This window comes from Gossypium hirsutum, chromosome A08, assembly GCF_007990345.1.
Source record: "Gossypium hirsutum isolate 1008001.06 chromosome A08, Gossypium_hirsutum_v2.1, whole genome shotgun sequence".
Taxonomy (NCBI): Eukaryota; Viridiplantae; Streptophyta; class Magnoliopsida; order Malvales; family Malvaceae; genus Gossypium; species Gossypium hirsutum.
The window spans coordinates 74,517,762-74,539,763 of record NC_053431.1 but is presented as its reverse complement, the minus strand read 5'-3'; positions in this window follow the sequence as shown (position 1 = coordinate 74,539,763).

The following is a 22,002-nucleotide window of genomic DNA, read 5'->3' as shown; positions in this document are numbered from 1 at the left end:
ATAGGGTAGTACTCATCTTCTTCAACATCAGGCAAGTTAAACAAATCACTAATGGACTTAGAAGCAAGAGGTACCTTTATCTTTCGAATGATGACCTTAGTAGCATCTTGCATAGTCAAGCTAGCATAGAATTCTCGAACTAGTTTATCATCGGGAAGCGAGCATCACAAAATTGTTTCCACTTGAGAGCATTGATTTTCTTTCTAATCGGTATAGGAACAACCATCAAATCATTTTTCTTTCTAATCTGTATAGGAACAACAATCAAATCATGACTCTTCAAGTTAAAACCTTTTTCCAGGATTATAGGTTGATGCTTGAAGATTGAATCAAATCTCTCTTTCACTTCTTCATCGATCAAAATCAGGTTTTCAAGAGTAGTCTTTGAAGATTTGGTTCTTTTGTGAGACAAGATATCTTTTCTTGAAAATTTGGAAAACTTTCTACACAAGGGGGAAAAGAGAAATCGGCAAGGTGGATAAGGACTTGCTACGAAGAAAATCTTGCAACGGCAAGACAGCATGCGATAGTAACGGTGATGTACGGCAATAACGTTGGTGCATCGACAATCTTCTTGCGGTGGCAATAGGTGACTTCGACAAAAAATGAAGAGAGACTAGGGTTTCTTTTGGGATTTGAGGCTAGCGGCACAAGAGGGAGATTGAAGGATTTTTAGGGTTAAGCAAATTACTTTAAGGGATATGAAAAATAGTAGAACGAAGAAGAGTTTATATAAGGAAGAATTAGGGCAACAGGTAGCGAAAATTTAGCTACATTAGGGTTACTTGGGCGGCAAGAAATGGGAGTGGTGGCAGAGTATGGATTTTTCCCTCCTTTTTGCTATATTGGGCCACAAACTCAGACTGTATTTATAAACTTTCTCAAGAAAAAACTAATTAGTACTTAGGCCAAATTTGACCCCCTTTATTAACATAAAAATTTAAAATTTAAACAAAACAAATTAAACCTATATATTTTAAATCTTAATTAGAAAATTTCTTCTTAAAAAATTACATTAAATTAACTCCCAAGAAAGATTGGAGGTGTCATAGTTGTAACACCCCATACCCTTGTCTGACGCCGGGACAGGGTGCGAGGCATTACCAAACTTAAACATAAACAAACACATAAATTCAAGCCATACAATTTCATCCAAATTTAAAAATTTTCAATCACACACAACTTGTCCCTTATAAAGGCGTACGAGGCCCAAAACATACATCGAAAGTGGTTCGGGACTAATATGAGGACTTTCAGAAACTTAGGATAACTTAGAAAATTTTCTTGATTTGGAGAGTCACACGCCCGTGTGGGTAGGTCGTGTGGTCACACACGCCTTTGTGTCTCAGGACACGCCCGTGCCCTCAACTTGTGTAACTCTCTGTCTATGAAGTCATCAACAAAATAAGGTCACATGGCCAAATCACATGCCAATGTACTTAGGCCGTGTTGCGAATTAAATTCCACAAATTAAATGTAGACTTCATACAGCCTGGGCCCGTGTGCTTACTACTGGGCATTCTATTTTGCATGGTTAGGGTGCAGGGGACACACGACCGAAACACAAGCCCATGGGGTTGACCGTGTGTCACACACGGCAAAGACACATGCCCGTGTGTGTGGAGAATTTTTAGGCTATTTTCCAATCCATTTGCCACCCTTAAACACTCACATACTCACATTCACTTCATGGCATCCAACATGGGTCATTTGATTACTCAAACATTCATATTCATGGTTAAACTATGACATGGTAAAGTCAACATATCACCTATTCAATTTTTCATGCTTTCACATGGCATTCCACACCAATTTCATATTTATCTATCATCTTTGCTAACCTACTTTCAAGTTACACATTTTCACCAAACATACATACCATCCATCACACTCATTAACCATAGGCAACCATAACCACATTAAAGCATAAACACATTTGCATACATGCATCAATAAATAGGGTTACAACCCAAATAATCAATATGAGCCACCTGTCATGGCCATATACAAAATTATCATAATACCATTATGAGCCCACACATTTGGCTAATCAATATGACACATAACAAAAAGACCAAGTCCCTATACATGCCATACTCAAAATGATAAGGCTAGCTATACTCAAATGTTCAATTGATAGTGTGATTGAGTCTCCGATGTCTTCCAATCCCCGAGCTATGTAACGCCCTAATTTTCGAAAACCCTTGTTAAAATTATTTTTGTGTGCATGTGATATGGATGTATGTCTGCCTTAGTGATGTAATGCTCTGGGAGTGTCTGAGAAGTCATGGGTTCAAGTCTTGGCTTGAGCAAAATTTTGCTTCTACTTGAATACACCCTGGCTAGAGATAATAGGCTTTTTAAAGTAAATATGGTTAAAGTATGAAACAAAAAGCCTACTGATCTAATGGTAAGTGGCGTGTTGTATATGCTAGTGGTCTGAGGTTCGAATCCCTGTTTGTGTATAGGGACATTATTTTTATTGTTTGCCTTGGGAGGTAGTAGTGTTTGACCGAAACACTAATGTATGGAAGAGAATTTGAATCGGTCATGGAGGGATTGTAGGAGGGGGTTAAGGAGAGATTTGAGGAGGATTTTTTGGAATTTGAAAGTGGGAGGAGTTGTGGCCGAATGGGACTTTGACCACTCAGGATTTCTGCTATGAGTGGTAATTGGTCACTTCTTTTGCGGTTTGGAAAAATTGGAGTGCTCTCACTCTTTGTTTCTAAAGTCTCTTATTGATGTTGTTCTTTAGTGCATTTTTGGTTCAGGTGTGTTTCAATTCCCCCTTCTCCCTGGGTTACTTTGTTGTCTAAGTCGATTCTCTTCTGTTTCTATTTTGATTTTGGGCAAATTGCTCTCTACTTTCTTTTCATGTTCGCTTTTCTCAATCATTTCTCCTTGGCCGAATTTATCAACTCCCTTTCTTTTGTTGTCATGGTCATCTGAGTTTATCTTCTATAGTGGCCGTATACTCCTTGCTTGTCTTTCTTCCTTTTCCCTCAAGCTATTCTTGTTTTGATGTCTACCCTTTTGATAGACAGGCCGATTACTCCAACCCTTTTGGTGTAGTTTGGTTTTGGTGGTCTGACAAATCGGTAAGTGCCATGGTATTTCTTAAGGCCGAATACTATTTCCCTTTCCTGCCGATCCTTATCTTCCTTGTCTCAGGTGTGAAGATCTTTTCGGTTTCTAGTTCTCTTTGAAAAAGGAAGGAGTTGTTAGTGGATCTTGAGGCAGTCGAAGCTTCGCCCTCATAACTCGATCAAGGTACCTCTAGGTGTTATTATTGTGGTCAATTGGTGCATGGTTTGGTTAGAAGAGTGTTGGGCGATTACCCTACTTTACCCTATTATAGGTTTTGTGTTCTCTTTAATCCATCATAATGTTGCAAATCATGTGTTTGTGTGATCTTTGATAATAGGTTTTCCTGTCCATGCAGCTTTTCAATTAGAAGAGTAAAGCAGCCTTGGTCATCGGTTCAACAGGGCTAACCGCACTCTCGTAATCAAGGCAAGTTTAGACGTTATTTAAGTTGAGGATCGAAAAGAGTGAATAACTCCTGTATCAAGAGACTAACGAAATATCCTGTTTAAATGTAGGTTCAGGGGTGAAACTCTTAGGCCGAATGCACGTTTCGCAACAGGTGTGTGAACATTACCTTTAGATATGTGATAGCAAAAGTAGAAATGCCAAAAAAAAGGGGATGCTGACACCACACGGGCGTATGGCCAGCCATGTGGTAGGCCATGTAACAAAACATGGTCGTGTGGTCAACGAAATGGCCATGAGTGCTTTCATGGGCCAAAACGAAATTGGGCCATTTTGGGCCAAATTGGGCCATGTGGGCCTAATAGGCTTGTGGGCCCCACATAGTGAAATCACACCAAGTGTGGTAAATATTGATCTAGGCCGAGTAAACTACATGGCTAAGGCCATTCTTGGCCTTTGTGGGCTAGACGAGTATGTGGACCCAAATGGGCCCACAACATGGGCTACAGGCCCATTATCACTGATTGACTGCTAAGGTTGCACGGGTCGTCTGAGACGACTGTGGACCTACTGTTGGGTTGGTAAGTATACTTAGATCCTATACTGATGAAATGACCATTATACCATTGTGAGGTAAATTGACTGAAATAACATTGTGTTATGTAAAATTATTTTTGAATATGAATTCTCTGCATACAAGTATGATATTATGTTGCATTACATGGTATGGGATATTTATATGATTTTGAGAGGCTATAAGCCTATTACTGGTAGGTTAGCTGCAAATACTGATTTAGTACCAGAGTCGGAACAACTTGGTGTGTAGGGTTAGGTGGGTCAATTTTATCCCCACATGGTGTGTAGGGCTGGTATGGAGATGGTGTGTAGCGGATGGATTGGGTAGGATCCTTTGTTTGCATACTATACCAAAATGGGAACAGGCCTAGACTACGACTATTACTTAAAAAGGGGCTAAGGCCCCTAACTGAAACTGAAAGGGCTTAGGCCCAGATTTTACTTTGATTGTTTGCTATTTTGGGATGTCACACTCTGATTTTCCATAAACTCACCCATATGTTATCTAAGCAGGAAAGCCCTAGGCTTAGATGGACCAAGGCGACAGAGGACTTAGAGGTGGCCACTCGACGTCGTATTTTATTATAGATCATGATTAAGATTTAAATTCTTGGGTTTTTATTTTGTGATAAGGCCTTTTAAAGTTTCTTTTAATTTGGGGATTTATTTATGTTATCTTATATGTTAGTAATAGGACTCAGGTTTTCAAGAAAATACAAATAAATATTTTTCTGAAAATATCTATTTTACGCAACATGTTTTAAAAGCTTCCGTAACAAAGATGGTTTTAAAGTTTAATAATAAACTGGTATACTTACTATTTTACTTAAACAACTTGAATTTTCTCAATAAACTAGGCCTCCTAAGCATTTGTTAAGAACCTAAAGAGTTTTTACACAAAATGGATTTTTCATCAATTAGTGTTTTCGAAAACCATTCCAATGTGACATCAGCCATAATGTGTAGGCCGGGTTTGGGGTGTTACAAGCTAGCTTGGTGACACTATAAGAAAGGGAAAGGAAAAGGGGTAAGCATTAAGGCTTAGTAAGTTGACATGCAAATAAAATGCAACTTAAATAAACATGAATAATAAATTTAAAGTAATGAACATAATATTGCATTTAATCAAACCTCATAAACTTATTCTTCATATATATATACACATGTTCTTACCATGAGCTCATCGTATTTCATGTCATCCACATGAGTTCGATGTACATACCTGTGCCCACTTGCACATAATAACTTACTTTTTTGTCTTGGTGCAACCATTAAGATTACTCATTGAGCTTCTCTTGAACTACTCGTTGAACACTCAAAATATTATCAGATACATCAGAATCTTAAACCTAAGTACCCCATATGTAGCCAATGCTACTTCATATCTCAGATCATATGTTGCTCGCTTTTGAGCTACTCACGGGTCTGCTCATACAGGATGGCAGGTATCTGCAACACATACCAGACTACCTCACCATTAATAGCATATATGAGAATAGTACCCAGATGCCGAAACATGTGTCACATACATCATGAACTCAGACCACAACTCAATGAGCTCAAATGTCACATATATCATGAACTCAGACCACAACTCAATGAGTTCAGATTACATAGTTCCTAGTGACATGTCACTTGTATCCTAAACTATTCTTAAGGTCCAAACGGGACTCTTCGGTACCACATTTCTGTTGAACTTGCTTGTAACATCGATTTCAAGTCTCATAGCACGAATCACATATTCATGGAATAATTAAGGTATAATTCATAATAAAATTTAGGCATTAAACACATGGTACAACATTACATTAAATATATAAGTACTTACCATGCAGGCAATATTAAAGCATTTAAAGTATAGTATATGTTGCATTATTTGCAAATGAACTTACCTCAGTACAAAAAGATAAAAACAAACCTAATCCTAATAAACCATGTTTTTCCCCTGATCAAGATCCGAATCACATTTTTCTTGATCTATAATGCCAAATTTAACTTGTTCAATACACACATTGCTCATATCAACCATAACACATATTTTGGTAATATTACCTTTTTACCTCTAACTTTTCACTTATTTACAAATTGGTCCCTAGGCTCGTAAAATGAAATGTGTTCATTTTCTTTGTAACCCAAACCTAACCAAAACTGTACCATGCTCATATCAGCCCACATTTTCCTTTATTTCACATTTTTACTACTCATTTTTACACCTTTTACAAACAACTCCTTTTTAGGTGTTTTCACTAAAAATCACTTAGTAAAAGATGTTAAACATGCATCAAACTTTCATAATCTACCATGAAACATCAAAATACAACCATGTCACACATGGATCAAAATTCATACATGAGCCCTAGCTCAAAATAATGGTAGAAAAAGCTAGATCGATTGATGATATCTTTAAAAATGTAAAGAATAATAAAAACGGGGCTAGGGAGCACTTACAATCAAGCTTGAAATGTAACAACCCAGTTTAGACCCTAGTCGGAATAGTGGTTTTGGGACCAAAAAATTGAGTTAGAAAAATATTTAGTATTATTTTTCGTGCTTATAATATGTGAATTAATATGTGTGAAAGTTTCGTATAAAAAATTGATCGTTTGTGTGCTTAATTTAGAAAAAGGACCTATCTGTCTAATTGGAATGACTTATTTAATGTGAGGTCCTTATATTGATATTTGACAATTAGAATAATGGATGACACAAATGCCTAATGTTAGCGGAATTTTAAAATTATGAAACAAGGTTAATGTAGTAAATGTGCAAATTAGTTAATAATTTAAGGAAAAAATGACAAAATTTGATTCATTCATCTTAATGGCCACTGAAATTAAAAAATAAAACTAGGGTTTGGAGCATAAAACATTCGACACTTTGAAGATCAATTAGGTATGTGATTTTTGATCCGTTTTTGATAATTTCTACGTTTTTGTGATTGTTGCTTTGTGTTCTATTAAGCCCATGCCTCAATTTTAGAATTTGATGATGATTTTGAGTTATGCCATTGTTGATTTTGTGAGCTTTGTAATGTTAATTGATGAAAAATGAAAGACATGTGTTAGATTAATATGTTTTGCATTTGAATTTTTGATGAATTTGAGTAATTTAGGCTAAATTATGAAAATGAGAAATTGAGTGACTAAAATGTGAAATAAATGAAAGATATGGGCTTATATGAACTACATGAATATTCGGCTATGTGTATAAGGAAATTTTTTGATTTTTTAATTAGGGACTAAAACATCAAAATGTGAAAATATGAGGGCTAATGTGTAAAATGCCCTAATTATATATTTTTGGATTGAATTGAATGATTTGGTGAATAAAAGGAGTTAAATTTGAATGTGTATAGATCAAGAACTAAAGAAAACAAAATTAGATTGGGGAAAGTCGAAAGTAGTTGAATAGCCATCCGTTTCTATTCATTCCCGTACGAGGTAAGTCTATATACAAATATATGTGTTTGAATTGATTTTTTCGTGCTCATATGATATTGAATTGTGATGGATGGTTATAGAAGTGAATATGTGAAATTGAGAAAATTTCGATATTGTGACGACGTCCGAAAGCCCCGTACGAATCATAGGAATAGTTAGGATACATATGTCATGACATAAGATTTTGATATGTGATTTCGTGTAAGACCACGTCTGGGACACTGGCATCGATTTGAGATTTACGTGTAAGACCATTTCTAGGACATCGACATCGTATTTGATTTCGTGTAAGACTCTGTCTGGGGCAGTAGCTTCGATATTTAATTACATGTAAGACCACGTCTAGGACGTTGGCATTGTACGAGCTTTCTGAGCTATCCACGCATCGTATTTGATTCTGTATGGTTCAATGGTCATTCTGAGAAATGAATAACTATGTGATTATGAATCCAATTCAGGTATGCTTGAAATGTATATCATATTTAAGAAAGAAAGGTATGTACATTTGTGGACATAAGTTATATGTAAGTGAATTATGATCAAATGAGTTATATGAGACATATGGATATGTGGTTGCTTTTTTTCCATGAGCTACATGAAGGAATTGGTTTAGAATTGCGTTATGTGATAAGTTTATATGTATATGGCTTACTAAGCTTTTGGATAGCTTACTTTGCGTGTTTTTTAATTATTTTATAGATTATCGAAGCTACAAGAAGCTGAGGGATCGTCGAGGAACATCATCACACTATCGAACTCTATTTTGGTACCTTTTCAAAATATGAATAATGAAGTATGGCATGTATAGGCTAGAAGTTTTTGAATATGATTAGTGAAGTGTATATCATGCCATGTGATATGGCTAGATTAAGGTTGCTATTTGGTTTGGTTTTTGGTATATAAATTGTGTTAAGAAATGGTATCTTTTTTTGTGCATAAATGGCCTAGTAAGAAATGGTCAGTTTGGTAAGTTAGCTATGTGAATTTCTTATGGAATGGTATGATTTGGATATGAGAATGGGTGTGAAAAATTAGGATAATGACATGTATGAATGAATGATTTTTAGTATATGAATTTGGTATGCTTTGATATGAAATTGAGTATGAATTTGATTGGTGATAGTGTGGATTGAAATATGCATGTTTGAGTATGGTTTGAATGCCATTTGGTCGTGAATTGTGCTTTGGTTGATGCTTGTAGGGATGACCCTTAAATGTGGCAAATTGGCTTTTCAAATAGCCTATTTTTATCCACATGGGCGGAGACACGGGTGTGTGTCTCATCCGTGTGTGACAACGGTCATGGTACACGACCATGTGTCCCCTTGGGTAGTCTTACAATTTAAATTCAGTTTTGAGCATGGCCTAGACACACAGGTGTGTCTGGTGGCCGTGTCAGGCATACAGCCTTAGCACATGGGCGTGTGTGGCCATTTTGAAGGGTACACAAGTTGGGCACACGGACGTGTGTTTAACCGTCTGACCTAAGTCAGTTTTGACCATAATTTTTGGTAAATTTTCAAATTCACACAACTGCTGCTGTCCAACACTGTTTTTACTACTAAAATTCACTCTTACATAATTTCACTTAATCCATTTTGTCTTATCGAAGTTCACTCAAATATCGAGCATATTGCTCAAAACTTTCTTAAACATATATACATGTACTTATTCATCATATAATCATGTTCACATGTATTTTACTTAATCGATTTTCCCATTGAACTCTTCGGAATAATAACTGATACTCAGTTGCCTGCACATATTTTCACACTTATAGCCAAAGCTATCTGGTTCGCATAGTAGCCTGCACTTAGTACTACACATGCGACCAATTATCCGGTACACATAGTAGCCTGCACTTAGTACTACACACGTGACCTAACCATCTGATACACGTAGTAGCCTGCACTTAGTACTACACCGTGATTGAAGTTATCGGGTACGCATAGTAGCCTGCACTTAGTACTACACATGCGACCTCATAATAGATCATTCGTATCGTTTCTATTCTGAAGGCTCAACCGGGATATTCCTTACTTTCCAACATGTTACAAATTTATTCATAGTCCGTTTTCAATTTGCAATTTACGACAAATAGTCGTTCTATAGGTAGCCATATTTCATATGATAACAAAATATAATACAATAAAAAGAATAGATAAATTTTTTACGTACAAACTTGTCAAAATCTCATCAGGTACAACCGTGCAGAAACTCATACGACCCAGGTAATAGTAATTTAACACTCAATTCATGTAACAATAATTTGCCATCCAATTTCACATGACATAACAAGCATTTCATTTTTCCATATCATACATACCATCCATCAACTTTTCGTAAACATATTAAATCATACAATTTATGCCATATCAATAGAGAATTACAATTCACGCATGGTATTGCATTATTATTAACACAGGAACTTACCTCGATCCAGAAACGACAATTTACCATTTTAGTCCATAACCTTGTATTTTCCCGATTTAAGCCCGAATCTCGATTTTTTTTATCTATAATATCACATTTATCTTAATAATTAGTCACATTATTCATAAAGGTCCAAAAATCATATTTTTACAAATTTTCATTTTGACCCTTAAACTTATGCATATTTGCACTTTTGCCCCAAGGTTCGAAAATTAAACTTCATCCTATATTCTTATGTTTTATGACATGCTGATCATTTTTTCCCTTCTATGGAAACATCAAATTCTCACTATAACATGTACTTATGAACATTAGGTATTTTTACCGATTATGCCGTTTTACTCGTTTTCACGTAAAATCACTTAGCAAAAGTTGTTTAACACAATTTCAAGCTTCATATTCTTCCATTAAACATCAAAATACATGCATATAATTCATGGGTAAATTTTTAAACACAAACCCTAGCTCAAAATAATGATAGAAATAGCTAGAACATGTTACTGGGACTTCAAAAATGTAAAGAACATTAAAAACGGGGCTCGGAATCACTTACAAATGAGCTTGGAAAGCTTGAAAACCCTAGACATGGTGTTTTTCATGAAATATTCGGCCATGACGAAGAAGATGAGCAAAATTGACTTATTTTGGCATTTTTAATTCATTTAATTACCAATTTACTAAAATGCCCTTAATGAAAAACTTTTAAAAACCTATCATACCATGTCCATTTTTTTCCACAAACTTCAAAATGGTCTAATTGCCATTTAAGGACCTTTGATTTAAAAACTCATAACAATTAAACACTTCTAACATGTAGAACTCTATGACATCCCTAATTTGACCCTAGTCGAGATGTGATTTCGGGACCACAAAATCGAGTTATAAAATTTATTAAATATTAAAATTTGCATATCTTTATGTGTGGAAGTGCATGTGTGAAAATTTTAGATTGTTAATTTAGCCTCATGAATGTGAGTTTCATTTGATTGACTTAGTTGAGAACTTAAGAAAATATGATAGGTGAATATGTAAGGACCAAATAGTATTAAAATAGGGAGGTTTGGGTTTGCATGTCAAAATGCCAAGTTTATACAAAGTGGCCGGCCAAGTAAGGATTTTCTCCACTAAGTTTATATTATTTATAATTAAATATTGGTAAGTAAGTTAAAATAGATGAAAAATTAAAGATTAATAAAAGAGAAAATAGAAGAGGGGTGTTCATCTTCTTCTCCACCTTGCCAAAACCGAAACAAAAAGGAAGGAAATAGGGAAGTTTTCATTAAGGAAATTCGGCAACCCTTTTTCTAGTTGGAGGTAAGTTTTGAAATGTTGGTTTTAACTTCCTTTGTATGTTGAGCTAATTGTTAAAATGCATTTCAGCAATGTCATGAAAAAAAATCAAACTTTTATGGTGGTTTGGGCATTAAGCCGTATATCAAGAGGTTAGGAGTAGAGGTTGTTTCATGTTGTATTGAATAAGTAGAGATTATTATGAGGTTGAAATTTGTGGAATTTTAGTTAAGCAATGCTTGGTACATTCGGCCATAGGGGTTAATGGAATGTTTATTTTATTTGTTAATTTTTTTTATGAGAAATGGGTAATTGTTAAAGCCGAATGAGTTAGGATGGATAGGAGAGTACAAAATTTATGTTATGTGATAATTTAAGTAGTTGACAGAGACATGGAATAAGGAATAAATTGATATTCTTATGTTTTGAAAGTGAAAGGTCTAATGAAGATATAATAAATTTAAATGCATATTTTAGTTTAAATGTTAAGTAGAATTTGGTTAAAATAGCTTGATATATGTGTGTTTGCCGATTATTTTGTTTATCAAGATAATTGAGTGACCAAATTTTTGAATTTGAAATTTTGTTTGATTAATTAAAATGGGCATTAAGATGTCGAATTCATGAAATTAGAAGTTTATGAGATTGATAGATTTTAAATGATTGCTAACCGAAAATGAAGTTTGCTTGTGCCGAATGTGATTTTAGTACATGAATTAGGAGTTTAATTTCATTCGGTAACTCATACCAAATTGGGAGATAGTATTAAACAGTAGTATTATTTGTTAAATAATTGAAGTGAGCTTTGAATGGTTGTTTTGCTTATAATGGCCGAATGTGAACTTAAGTTTTGAATTACAATTGAAGCTTATTAGTTAGTTGATGATGTCCTTTGATAGCCCTTTTGATATTCGGCCATTGTTAAGGAATTTTGAATTGGTTATAAATTTCTATGTTTTAATTAGCAAATTGAATTATTGAAGGTTGAGCTAATTATATATGTATACGTTTTATATGTACATTAATTTCTTAGTCTATGTTATTCGGCTATAATTGTCATGGTAGAATTTTTTTTTATTTGTAAATTTGTTAATCATTAGCTCAAGAGCATCAAGGACAAAAGTCGGAAAAAGGGAAGGCAAAACTAAGTGAATAGCCGTAGAATTATAGTCGTCGACAACTCTTAAGGTAAGTTTCTAGCATATAAGTTTAGTTATAATGAAGAATGATATGGAATACGGGTAAAGATGGGACTATGAATTGGTGTAATTACCTATAGTAAAATAATAAGGAATAAGTTACTTCTATGAGCCTTAGCCGATTGGTTATTAGAAAAGTGATATTTAAATTATGATTTGTATGTGATAATAAGAAGTACTTATATATGATGATATGTTTTAAACTCAAATGGTAAGTTCTTAAGTGTTTGGACTTGGAAATTTAAGAGCAAATTGTAATAATCTACTTAGGATAGCAGCAGTAGCGTGATTTTTGAAAATCACCATAAATTGTTGGAGTGGAATTAGAGACTGACTAAAATATGTAATCAAAGCTCAATGAGTCTAGTTTCTTATAAAATAAACAGTGCAAGCAAAGGAATTTCCTATAGAGAGATATTTAAAGTTGTGTGTGACAGTGTCAGAATGAATCTGAAATCCCCTGTTCTGTTTTTAGAAAATCATTATTAATAGTAAAAAAATTGTTATAAGATAAAATTTATATTCTTAGACTCCTTAATGAGTCTAGTTTCAAATGAACTAAAGAAGAACATATTTTGAAATTTGTACAATGAGAAATTTGATTTCGTAGTGAAGAGTGGTCAGTATAGTCAAACAGTGAAATAGGGGAAACTTTAAGAAAATTCTGGTTTTGATTGGCCAAACCAAAAATCCTGAAAATTTTATGGATAGAAGATATATGAGTATATTTTCGGGGAAAATTTATGGCACTTCATTTGGAGTTTCGTAGCTCTAGTTACAAATAATTTAATGATTGTTGCTCAAGAAAACAGCTTGTAGTGAATCTGTGATTTTGTTGTAAACATTGATGAAACTAATTGAGTTGCTTATAAGCTATTGCTGAATTGATGTACAAGATAAATATATAGGTGTGAGGCCAAAATGGCTAAAATTTAAATGTGTGCAAGTTATCTGAATGGCTATTTTATAAACGTAAGCAATGTATATGTAATATGTGTTGATAGTTTTATAAATTGAAGGTGTAGTGACTTATATGTTGTTTAGCCGAATGGTTGTCATGAGAAGAGTGTAAGTCATGTGTGTATTTTCTTATTTAGTTGGAAGTTTATTGAAAGGGATATATATATAAATATGTATTAAAGTTGAATGATATTTTGACATGATGTTAAGGTACATGCTATATGCTTATATTCGAATGAGGTTAATGAGTTACAATGGTGATAGTTTGTGTGAAATGCGGTAACATGTGATTAAATATACATGGAATTTGGAAAGCATCCGGGTTAAGACTCACTGACTACGTGATGTGGCCTAATGGCTCTTGTGAAATGAGACTAGCTATATTGAGATACGAATAAGTTCGAATGAAGTGATACCTTATTAATGTGTTTCCATGTTGGAAAAATCGAAGGTATGTGAATTGACATGTATACAACTTTGTGAATTAACTATGATGATGTATCCGGGCTTAAAGTCCCGCAGGCTTGGTACTGGTAACTGGATTCAGATTTTTTTTAAACCTAGCAGGCTATGGCTAAGTGCTTTGAATTATTTCAAACCGAAGACCATTTGTATATCTTTAAGATAAGGATTTAATTAGTTTCATAAAAATTTACTAATTTGAGTTGTATTCGGCAGGATGTGCAAATACAAGGTATGGATTGCGTTTGGTCATTTATGTATATGTGATAAGGAGTATGTTTGGTCCTTTATATACGTATACGAAACTTTAATACTTGTCATGATTTGATTATTTGAAATATTAATGTGAATATGAACTAAAGAACTAAGCTCCTAAATACATATATACATTTATGTATGTGCACAAAATGAGTGCATATGATTAAGTGGTTAGAGGTATTGAAAGATTGAATTGGTAATTGGTAACTATGGAAACGGTAAGTGTACAAAGGTTAAGTATATGGTAAGTGATACTTACTTGCTATGAGAACTCGATTTCGTTTGTATTACAAATGTACTTGAGGAATCACTTATGAGATGGTTATAAGCTATATTCAACGAGTATTGACTCTATCAAATTGTTTATGTAAGATGAATTACATGTGCATACATAGGGTTTAATCTACGTGATCGAATGGCAATATATCTTGACATTTCAAAACATGATTTGTGTAAGGCCTAATCTTAAGCGAGTTAGTAATAAATCAACAATTACGGATGTTCAGCACATTAAGTTGGCCAGGTATGTATTATGTACTTGTGTAGGCTTATTAAGCCCATCGAGACTTCACTTGGATTTTGTGTAAGTTATAAATGTATTTAATCCAGCAAAGTTAATTGTTTTACTTAAGACTTACTAAGCCTTGAAAGCTTACTCTGTTGTTACGTTTCTCTGTTTTATAGATTATCAAATTTGGCCTTTGCTCGGGGATCGTCAACAACTCGTCACACTATCACTATCCACTGTTTGGTACTGCTATGTTTTGGATTATCTTATGGCATGTATAGAATAGACTAGTGGCAGAAGAATATTTTGGTTAATGTATATAAGCCATGCGAAAATGGCATCTTTTGAATGTTTACTTAGAGAAGTTTAAATTTTATCCCTGGCTGTGCTTAGTACTTATTTGAATGAATGATCTTTATTTCAAGAAAAAGTTCAAAATTTTACTGATCTGACATGAGTTACAAGTCTGGTAATGCCCCTTACCTATTCCGGCGATGGTTACGGGATAGGGGTGTTACAAACTCAACTTTTGCACTTTTTACAATTTAGTCCTTTTGACCAAATTGAGTGCCTAAACATCAAAATTTTTGAACGAAATTTTCACAAAATCATTTCGTGAAATCGTAGACCATAAAAATATAATAAAAATGAAAATTTTCCTCATCGGATTTGTGGTCCCGAAACCGCTGTTCCGACTAAGCCCAAAATCAGGATGTTACATTTCTCCCCCCTTTAGGGATTTTCGTCCCCGAAAATCTTACCAGAAAAGTGGTTTTGGTTTTTCACTTGGATTCCTCAATCCTATAATCGATGTCAAAGAGCTTTCACTCAGGCTAAACTTTTACTACCTGTCTCTTTAAATTTTACATACAAAAATCATAAGTGGTATTCACTTTACAATACTTTTACTGAAACTTAATCTCTACTAAAAAGCTCATGTACTCAAAAGTCCAATCCATAACATTATGTTACATATACATTCGCACCCGAATCCTTTCGGATTCAAATAGTAAAACTAGTCAGTTCATCTCAACCTCATACTTTTTATAATTTCACACAGTCCAATTATTTGTCAATTCAACCCTCAGCTACTTTTTATTTCAAGCCTCTTCTGGCTTTCCAAAGAAATCATGATATGAAACTCGGATCTTAATCGAATTAGTGGAGATTAAAATTTCATGATATCCAAAATTCATAAAGACACGAAATTCTATGAATCTGGTGAGCAGACATTCGGGTATACCGACATAATTTACACATCTCATAACGTTTAACAACGCTACATATAACTTTCCTCTTTCAAGGACAGGAATGATCCAGACAAGAAAATCCATATTAACCTTTTCTATTTCTATTCTAATTCCGAAACGGCAAAATAATTCTAATGATTCTTGCTATACATCTTTAAAATTTCAACATTTCAAGAATTTGTACTCAAAGATAAACAATGGTCGCTTCAGCATTTTTTTAATACCCAGATTATCTTCACATTATCAATATCAGATCTTCTTATTGTATACGATTCTTGTTGAAAACATACACTTCTTAATTAGACTATTCATCTTTATACCTATGAAGAAATAAAATCTTATTCTCAAGTATGCACATCTCATTAAATTGTAGACATATATTCCATACAGATTGAACAATCAAGTCGACCTTATTCATCCGTAATTGATATTTCAAGAAATTCGCTCTTCTAGTCAACAGAACGATTCAACATGCATCATTCCAAATTCACTCATCATACCAATCAAATACCTTAACAAATGCATTAACATAAGTAATACTGATACCTCAACTGAATACATTAACTCTGATTAACTTTCTTGAGAAAGGAAATCCACCATACACAATTTCTCATTGATTCTCAATAGGCAGAATATAACAAAATACCAGAGAAAAACAAAACCATGTAGATCATAACCCAATCAGACTGACAATATATTCGTCTAACATTAAGAACAAGGAACATTTTCATAATATAAGAATTCATCAGGGATTAGAAAGCCCCAATATTATTTCCAGTATAAGGTAATCTCATACAATATCTCAATAGAGACAGTCACAAACTGTTCACTATAATTACCATGCTTGAACATTTCATATTTCGAAATTATTCCTTTAACTATTTATATCGTCCTAGATTTCATAATATTCCCTTTACTAAGAAAACCAATTCATGAGGGAATTTCAATCAATACATTTCTCGACATCATACCAGGAGAGATCGTTTTACCAAAATTAACATTTTTCGCTAACTGCGATGTTGCGAAAATTAAACAATCTTTCAGTCAATCCGATATCTTTCTAGCTCATGTTTGTACTTAGCAACCCATTCTCAATCTCTAATCATACTTATAACCATTCCATCATTGAACTCTTTTGTTTCTCACTTGGAAACTCATTCAACATAAATCTCAGGAATTTCCCTTATAAAACACCACTTTGGTAAGGGGGAGGGGGTTGTAGGGCCTCTGAATCAACTCTCATGTATCACAGTTTTCATCATAGCAAATCATATTTCAATCATGTCATTCATTTCGAGTAACTAACATTCATATTGATTTAATACCCACTTTCCAGTTATCTCATTTAGTCAAGTATAATTATGCATGCATTCCATGTTTTCTGGATAACTTTACTTATCTATTCATTTAATCATATAATTCATACACATGATATCATACATGGGCCAACAAACACAGATAAGTTTATCACAATCTAAACTTTCATCTTACACATCATCATATACATATCATTACAATCATATATATCAGTCCAAGCAATTTAATAAATTTACTCAAGTTATATGAGCTTACCAATCATAATAATCCCAACCAATATACATGAATATCATCTTATCAATATTTTTGATAAGTTACTCAAAAACATGCATTTATTCAAATAAATCGATCATATACATCATGGAATTATCTGTTAATCATAGATAAGCTCATTTCACCATGTACACATTTCATGAATCCTCATTCATACCTTTCCAAGTTTTAGTTCATCATGACTATACTTTACTCGAATATTTTATCATCACATTCAACATGGTCGGTGTAGCTCGGTTGGAGAGTACCTTTGTCTAAACAAAATGGCTCTCATACGCGTCAGGAGACATCACACTATCACGGATCGGTGGCATGTATAGCTGGACTTTTACACATGCTAGGTTAGTCCGAGAACCGACTAAACCATAGCTCTGATACCACTAAATGTAACACCCATTACCCGTATCCAATGTCGGGGTAGGGTTCGAGGAGTTAACGGACTTAAACATTCACAACAACACATAACATATTACCAACGATGTATGACAAACAAGCATATGCACATCACCAATATCAAACATAACATAAATAGCTAGATTTATAAGTCAGAATCATTAGCTCACTAAAGACCAATATATTTGGCCAAATTATAATAACATATGTTATAAAAATAGGTCCCTATACATGTCACTCACTTGATAATTCTAACATATGTGTTTATACTGTCAAGGTGTTGGCTTGATAGTGTGATGCTGCCTCCGACGATCTCTAACCCTGAGCTAACCTGACAACACTAAAAGAAATGGAAAGGAGGCCATAAGCTTTATGCTTAGTAAGCTCGCATGAAATAATAATAAGCAATTTACTAACATGCTTTCCACAGTAAAACTAACCCAATTGTACATTTACACATGTTCTGCTTAAGCTGCTTTCTTGAGTTACAGTCACTAAATCATTTATATTTGGAGTTACGGAACTACAAATTAAGATCCGTAAATTTTAAAAGAAGCTAGACTCATGTATCTTTCCACCATAAAATATTCAAAATTTTTGGTCCAGCTAATAGGTACAGTTTATTATTCAAAGTCTCCCCTGTTTCTCTATTTGACAGCTTCAACCTTTCTTCACTAAAATTTATTTATCTCATAGTACGAGACTCGGATAATGTTCCCGTTTGTTTATATTTAAAGTATACTCATCAAAGATTCTAAGAATATAAATTATAACCCATAATTAATCTTCTAAAATTATTAAAAATTTTTCCAAGTCAGAATAGGGGATCTCGAATTCATTCTGACACTGTCTCACAAAAATTAGAATATCGCATAATATACAACTCTTTTGCTCCCCATATTTTCTTTATATGAAAATAGACTTGTTAAGATTTAATTCCATACTTTATTTGAAATTTAATTCAACTTACAAAATTTTTGGTAAATTTTCAAATTCACATAACTGCTGTTATCCAACACTGTTTTTTACTACTAAAATTCACTCTTACATAATTTCACTTAATCCATTTTGTCTTATCGAAGTTCACTCAAATATCGAGCATATTGCTCGAAATTTTCTTAAACATATACCTACACTTATTCATCATATAATCATGTTCACATGTATTTTTACTTAATCGATTTTCCCGTTGAACTCTTCGGAATAATAACTGATACTCAGTTGCCTGCACATATTTTCACACTTATAGCCAAAGCTATCTGGTTCGCATAGTAGCCTGCACTTAGTACTACACATGCGACAAATTATCCGGTACACGTAGTAGCCTGCACTTAGTACTACACACGTGACCTAAACATCTGATACACGTAGTAGCCTGCACTTAGTACTACACACGTGATCGAAGTTATCGGGTACGCATAGTAGCCTGCACTTAGTACTACACATGCGACCTCATAATAGATCATTCGTATCGTTTCTATTCCAAAGGCTCAACTGGGAAATTCCTCACTTTCCAACATGTTACAAATTTATTCATAGTCCTTTTTCAATTTGCAATTTCCGACAAATAGTCATTCTATAGGTAGCCATATTTCATATGATAACAAAATATAATACAATAAAAAGAATAGATAAATTTTTTACGTACAAACTTGTTGAAATCTCATCAGATACAATTGTGCAGCAACTCATATGACCCAGGTAATAGTAATTTAACACTCAATTCATGTAACAATAATTTGCCATTCAATTTCACATGACATAACAAGCATTTCATTTTTCCATATCATACATACCATCCCTCAACTTTTCTTAAACATATTAAATCATACAATTTATGCCATATCAATAGAGAATTACAATGCATGCATGGTATTGCATTATTATTAACACACGAACTTACCTCGATCCAGAAACGGTAATTTACCATTTTAGTCCATAACCTTGTATTTTCCCGATTTAAGCCTGAATCTCGATCTCCTTCATCTATAATATCACATTTATCTTAATAATTAGTCACATTATTCATACAGGTCCAAAAATCATATTTTTACAAATTTTCATTTTGACCCCTAAACTTTTGCATATCTGCACTTTTGCCTCAAGGTTTGAAAATTAAACTTCATCCTATTTTCTTATGTTTTATGACATGCTGATCATTTTTACCTTCTATGGCAACATCAAATTCTCACTCTAACATGTACTTATGAACATTAGGTATTTTTACCGATTATGTCGTTTTTCTCGTTTTCACGTAAAATCACTTAGCAAAGGTTGTTTAACACAATTTCAAGCTTCATATTCTACCATTAAACATCAAAATACATGCATATCATTCATGAGTAAATTTTTAAACAAAAACCCTAGCTCAAAATAATGATAGAAATAGCTAGAACATGTTACTGGGACTTCAAAAATGTAAAGAACATTAAAAACGGGGCTCAGAATCACTGACAAATGAGCTTGGAAAGCTTGAAAACCCTAGACATGGTGTTTTTCATGAAATGTTCGGCCATGAGGAAGAAGATGAGCAAAATTGACTTATTTTGGCATTTTTAATTCATTTAATTACCAATTTACTAAAATGCCATTAATGAAAAACTTTTAAAAACCTATCATACCATGTCCATTTTTGTCCACAAACTTAAAAATGGTCTAATTGCCATTTAAGGACCTTTGATTTAAAAACTCATAATAATTAAACACTTATAACATGTACAACTCATCTTTTGCACTTTTTACAATTTAGTCCTTTTGACCAAATTGAGTGCCTAAACGTCAAAATTTTCGAACGAAATTTTCACAAAATCATTTCGTGAAATTGTAGACCATAAAAATATAACAAAAATGAAAAATTTCCTCATCAGATTTGTGGTCCCGAAACTATTGTTCCGACTAAGCCCAAAATCAGGATGTTACAAGAAGCCTATGAGAAATGTATCTGAAATCTGCAGTGTTTTGGGACTTGCTGGTTATTACTGACGATTCGTAAAAGGATTTTCTATGATCGCAACTTCGTTGACGAAATTGCTTCAAAATATATGAAATTTGAATGGTCTGAAAAGTGTCAGAAAAGTTTTGATCAGTTAAAAGCCTTATTGACTGAAGCTCTAGTGTTAGCATAGCCAAAATCGAGTAAAGAATTTTTCATTTACAGTGATGCTTCGATAAAAGGTTTAGGTTGTGTTTTGATGCAAGAAGGCAAAGTTATAGCCTATGCTTCAAGACAGTCAAAGCCATATGGAAAGAATTATTTGACGCACGACCTTAGATTAGCTGCTATTGTTTTTGTTCTCAAAATCTGGCAACAGTATCTGTTTGGTGAGAAATGTCACATATATTCTGATCATAAAAGTTTAAAATATCTGATGACTCAGAAATATTTGAACTTGCGACAGAGAATATGGCTAGAATTGCTAAAAGACTACAAGCTTGTTATTGATTATCGTTAGGGAAAAGCAAATGTTGTTGCTGATGCTTTGAGCCAAAAATTATTGTTTGATTTATGTATGATGAATGATCATTTGGTTCTGTCTAATGATGGTTTAGTTTTAGCCAAATTGAAAACAAAATCGTTGTTTTTACAACAGATTTGTGATGCCTAGAAAGTTAATAATGAGATAATAGCAAACGAGCTCAGTGTCAATTGAATGCTAATTTAAAATTTACAGTTGATGATAAAGATTGTTTGAGATTCTGAGATAGAATTTGTATTCCAAGAAATCTAGAGTTAATTCAGATGATTTTGAAAGAAGCTTATAGTAGTCGTCTATCTGTACATCCAAGTAGTACGAAAATATATAATGATTTGAAACAGCATTACTGGTGGTTTGGAATGAAAAGAGATATCTCTAACTTTGTTTCAAAATGTTTGATCTGTCAGCAAGTTAAAGCTGAATATCAGGTGCCATCCGATTTATTTAAACAGATTATGATTTCGGAGTGGAAATGGGATAGAAAAACAATAGATTTTGTTTCAGGTTTGCCCCTATCTCCGAGAAAGAAAGATGCAATTTGGGTTGTGGTTGACCAATTGATGAAATCAACTCATTTTATTTCAGTATGACCTAACTACTCTCTTGATAAATTAGCTGAGTTACACATTTCCAATATTGTGAGATTGTACGGGGTGCTATTGTTTATTGTGCCAG